This window comes from Homalodisca vitripennis, unplaced genomic scaffold (genome assembly GCF_021130785.1).
Source record: "Homalodisca vitripennis isolate AUS2020 unplaced genomic scaffold, UT_GWSS_2.1 ScUCBcl_548;HRSCAF=2813, whole genome shotgun sequence".
Lineage (NCBI taxonomy): Eukaryota > Metazoa > Arthropoda > Insecta > Hemiptera > Cicadellidae > Homalodisca > Homalodisca vitripennis.
The window spans coordinates 361,877-367,995 of NW_025776796.1; positions in this window are offsets into that span (position 1 = coordinate 361,877).

A 6,119-nucleotide genomic window follows, 5' to 3' on the forward strand; every position below is an offset into this window, starting at 1 on the left:
TACCTTTGTACCCTTCACCCATTTAGAACGATTAAAATTTGAACTTGTACATAGGCCTCAAAGACATAATGAAGCGTTGAGCAGTTACATTATTGACGTGAAAGAAAGTGTAAAGCTATTGTGTTTTGATATTGAAGAAAGGGACATTGTAGAAATTGTGAAAGTGGGAATCAATCCTGAGACTAGAAATAAGCTGGTATTTGTGGGAAACCATACTACATTTAGTCAACTAGATGAAATTTGTATAAAAATACAAAATGTCTCCTATGCAGACTATATGCGGAGGAATGACCGACCCTATCAACAATCTAGGCGTCCGGAAGTGCAGGTGCATCAAAACCAGCTAAGCGATAAGAGTGTAATTTGCTACGTGTGTAAGAGGGCAGGTCATATTGCCTGTAATTGCAGAATGAATCAAACTAGTAATTCAAGGCGTGAGGTTAATGTGCAAGCACCAAAAAACTTGTAAATAGGGAAAGTTTCTTAAAGGCCTCGGATAGATCGGAACTTTCCCAGAACAGGAATTTTAAACATCCTAAGGCAAAATTAAGCCCCCAATTACCCAATTAAAATCAGCCATTAACAATCATTTATTCCAACGTAAAAAAGAGGAAGAGAATTTTGATTTACCTAGTGTAGATGTAGAATTTCACAAATTTTTTTACAGTTAAAACACTCCTGGACAGTGGTAGCAACAGACACATTATATGTGAGGGGCTGTATAGAAGATTAGTGGAATTGAAGGTAGCTAAACCATTAGCTGCCAGTGAGCTTAAATGTGTTAGTGCACAAAATAAGAAAATGTTGATTTTAGGAAAGGTGAATGTGAAAATAAAAATTAATAAATTCAGCTGGAAGATAACATTTTTAGTTATAAAAGATTTACTACAACAGGCAATATTAGGTGCTACCTTTATGAAAGACACTGGAATGTTACTGGATTTAAAAACAAATCAGTTTTATTTTGACTTTAAACCAAATTATTTAATTAAATTAAATAATAATAATATAGTTAGAAATTTGAGTGCTAACATAAATTTTAACATAGGTGTGGACTCAGTGAAAGATCAGGTGAACAGTTTAGTGAAAGAATATCCGAGTGTGTTTACTGACAAAATAGGAAAAGCATTGAATTTTCAATACAAATTGAAGGTTAAAGACAGTACTCCGGTATATACACGACCCTATCCTTTAATTCCGATTAAATTATTAAAAATGAGAGAAATCATTAAGGATTTAGAACAACAGGGAATCATAGAGCCAAGCTTAAGCAACTATTCAAGTCCTGCATTTTTAGTTGGGAAAGAAGATGGAAAAAGTGAAAGGTTAGTTATTAATTATAAAAAATTAAACGATAAATTGGAGGGTGTAGCTTATCCACTCAGTGAATTAGATGAAATATATCCATTCTTAAAGGGGCATAAATATTTTTTTACAATCGATTTATCGTCAGCTTTCCATCAGATAGAATTACACGAAAGCAGTAGAGACTTGACTACCTTCAGTGTACCGTTTGTATCTTATCGTTACAAAAGAATACCGTTTGGACTTCTAATTGGTTCGGGGGTACTTACCGCTTATCTAAATCAAGTGCTGGGTGATTTAAAATATAACTGTACCTTGGCTTTCCTGGACGATATAATAATATATTCTAACACACTAGAAGAGCATTTTAAACATATAAGGATGGTCTTAGACCGTTTACGTGATAACAACTTAACGGTAAAGGCCGAAAAGGTAAAATTTTGCTTCCAAGAAATTAAATTTTTGGGACATTTAATTGGTGAAGACCAGCTGAAGATAGATCCAGATAGAACTATTGCTTTACAGGAATGTCCGAGGCCTAAAGACAAAAAGGGTGTAGCCAGGTTTATAGGTATGGCTAGCTATTTTGCCAAATTCATACCAAAATATGCGGAGATTGCGGTCCCTTTAAATGATCTGAGGAAAAAGTCTGTCGCGTTCGTGTGGAATAATAGGGCGGAAGAAGCGTCCCAGAAATTAAAATCGGCTGTAAGCAATCCTCCTGTATTAGCTATTCCTGACTACAACAAGCCCTTTGTATTACATTGTGACGCCAGCGATAAAGCTTTGGGTAGTGTGTTGTTACAGAAAGACAGTGAAGGGAATTTAAAACCAGTGGCTTATTATTCCAGAAAATTCACGGAAACTGAGGAGAGGCTTAGTACATATCAGAAAGAAACTTTAAGTGTTGTGTGCAGTTTAAATAAATTTAAGAAGTATTTGGAAATACAAAAGTTCGACTTAGTGACTGATAATTCGGCTTTAGGTTGGGTCCTGTCCCATTTCAAGAAAATTAATAAATTGGGGCGATGGGCAGAAGTTTTTTTATCTATGCCGTTTAATATCCAACGTATTAGAGGTGAGGACAATAAAGTGGCGGATTTCTTAAGTAGATTATTCAGTAATGGTGAAGAGGGGGATGGAGAGGTGTTACAGCAGTTAGAAAAAATATGTAGAGGCTCAATCTAACAATGAACCGAGTGGTAACAAAAAGAGGGGTAAAATAAATCAGAAGTTGAGCGATGTTAGTGTCATAGAAAATAATAAAATAAAATGTAACAATTTAATTAGTACTCCTTGTGCGTTGAAAGACATACTGGAGCATAAAAAATAAGATGATTTTTGGAAGGAAGTGTGGAGAGACATAAAGGGAGGGCGTAACTCACTATGTTATTTTGTAAAAAAGGGACTTATTATGTATAGAAATAACTTGAAGGGAGAGGAAAAAATTCTGTTACCTAAGCAATTATTTCAGGCCGTATATCAATATCACCATACATTGCAGGAAGTGTGGTGTCATTCGGGAATTAATAGGACCTTAAAAGAAATATGTGATAATTTTTATCACCCTGAGCTGCAGGAGTTTGTCAAGAAAGAAATTGGAAAGTGTGAAACCTGTCTTACTAGCAAGGGAATGTACCAACGACCCGGGATGCAACTCCACTCAAACACATCAAGCCGAATATTTGAGAAGATCTACATCGATGGTTATGGTCCACTTCCTAAGACGAAAGAAGGATATCAATATATACTGATAGCTGTAGAAGATATGAGCAAATTCGCTTGGTTCCTTCCACTGCGGGAAATGACATCAGGTAATGTGTTAAGAGTCTTAGAAAATTGTATTTTTAATAATTTCTCATTACCTGCATGTATAGTGAGTGACAACGCTACTTGTTTCACTAGTAAAGAATACAAAGAATACAAATACAGCTGTTCACATTAATCAGCTCATTGACTATAAATCAGCTGTTCAGATTAAAACGGTTTAGAAAACTATACTTCCTGTTGTGCAGTGTGTAAAACATGGTATTATGCTTAATAGTATTAATCAGTTGTTTGTTGTCCGATTTCAATGAAACAACCACTGTTAGATTTAGAATAAAGGTTACAACATTTTAATAGTCTTGTAAAATTTTCATACAGGGCATCGAGTTTGAGGAATTTAACATAAAAATTTATGATTGGCTGCCATTTTGAAACGGGTAAAGATAATTTGTTCACATTTTTTTCTCAAACGGGAATAAAAAAGGGCAACACAACTGCAAAGTTTCATAACTTTATATTTACTTTTATAAAAGATATAACTTTTTTGGTAAAAATCACATACAGACAGATAGACGGAAACCTTAACGTTTTAGGACATACCTACATATGAAGTTTTTTGCTCATTTTCACGTCTAGAACAAAATACCAAAATATTAGAACACCTTTAGAAAACACCCTGTATATTTGCTAAGACAATTATCACATCATTGTCCTAAGCCCTTATTGAGAATTGCCTACTTTGGACTAAATTTTTCACACATATCTTATGGAATTATACTGTAGGGTACTTTTCCAAATTAGTATTTTCAAAGTTTATTTATATTACAAAAAAATCTGTTCGTATAATCAATAATTTAACTTAACTAGAGTCCTGTAGAGAATCCTTTAAGGAGCTCAAATTACTGACATTGCCTGCGCTGTACGTGCTTGAGACGAGAATGTTCTGCCGTTTCAGGTGTACGTTGGTGCAAGGTAGGGATGTCCATGGCTATAATAAAAGAGCTGTAGAAAACTACAGAGTTGCTCAACACAGACAACAGCTTCACGGCTATCTCCCATCTCAGATAGGTGTCAGATTTATTAATTGTTTACCAGAAAATATCAAATCTATCACAAATCAATCAAAATTCAAAAATGCGTTGTAACAATATTTAATAGAAAACATACTTTATTCCGTGGGCTAGTTCTTGGAACTCAGGAACCAACGTTGTCAGAGGTGAAAGATGTGGGGAGCTGAAGGTTGTGCGACTCAGTTAATATGACATATTTTTTAATATGTATGAATGTATAGTTATTTATTGGATTTATTTTTATTATTATTAATATTACTGTTAATTATTTGGAATGTTTATTTAATTTTAATTTTTAATGTTTTATACATGACGAAGCTTAGTGGCTGAAAAATAGGATTACTGACGCATGTCATACTATTTTGTATAATTGTTATATAATGGCAATAAAGAATTATTGAATTTAACTGGATTCTTCACGTTCCTGAATGACTGCAAATTAATTGTTCCCCTGCCTGTTCCGTTTACTCACCTGGCCTAGCTCTGGTGAGTTCCCATTGTTTTCAGCCTAATGTGAGAAAGAATCCAAGGCTCGCGGCTGTAACTTCTGTGGTGTTCATGAGAATAATCCCCAGCACCATCCATTTCACAACATGAGCATTTTAATTGCCCAGTACCTCGGTCTATATACCACACTGGATGAGTGTATAAGCTTTTGGCATTAGACTTAAAATTCCTCTACTATTTAAACACTTAGTACTAGCAACGAAATAATGTATTGGGAATTGACACTCCACTCAAAACTTCAATCGTTATTGCTTGGTAGCTTAATACTTTTGAAGAGGAGAGTGAAGTCAGACTCCTTATATGTAAGAAATGAGAAATTAGCAAAACTATTTTATATTATTGTTCAAATTTGTTAAGTGTTATGTAATAGAATTCGCTGAGTTTGCATGCCAAAATTTGAATTCTATAAAGCTTGTTTCATTTTCGATTTATCCTATGGACAGATAAACAAACAATCATACAGGAAAGAAATGTTAACATTCACGGTGACCAAAGAGAAATCGTGTGAGCTTATTATGGTAAATGGTAGGCTTCTATGACGCTCAGCCTAATTTCCAAGGTTGGACAGCACCATCATATAATTCATTAATGATTACATTCTTTGTAGAAACCTCATGCAAGGTTTTATGGCAGTACTCAAATAAAAGTTCTGGTAAGCAAATGAGGGTATTACCACAAAGGTGTGCAATGGAATCATATATTGCCAGTAACTTCCAACATTAAGTGCAATATATTATAATTTCTTTTTTACTCTATTAATAAATGTGGCATTACAAGATCACATGATAGTACACAGTTTGTTGATATGTTTATTATTTCACCAATCATGGTTGCAAATAAGAACCAAAATTATTCGCTTTGCCAAATCTGTACGGTTGCCATGAACTAATATCAAACACAGTAACGCATCTGTGGTTGGAAGAGCTGATTCTATCTGAGTGTTGAGTTTAGCTCCAGTTTACCTTTATATTACGTGCAGCAAATGAAATCAACCGTCTTCTACACAAGCAAATCTTACGTGCAATCAAATCTTCTAAACAGTACACAGCTATGGTGAGAAGGATGATTCTCTTTTAACTTCAGCTTGGATGTTTCCCACTGAATCCCAGTGCTTTCCCTTCTGCTCTCTCTTCAGTCGGTGGAAGAGAACGAAACACACGGAGCTATATCAGGGCTGTAAGCAGGCTGGGGCACCACGCAGGTCTTGTTCTGATCAGGTAGTGGGTAACGACGAAAGCCATGTGGCTGGGGGCATTTTCGTGGTGGAATTTGAAGATGACTTTAATATCAGGCCGGGCGCGGGCGATCCGGTGTTTTAGTCTCGAGCACCCCTATATGAATTGTTGCGTTGACAGTTGTTCCTTGCGGTAGAAACTCAAAATAAACGATTCCTTAAACGTCAGAGAAGACAATCATCGTTGTTTTGATACGAGACTTTTTTAAATGCACCATTCTTTGGAGAGTATTGTG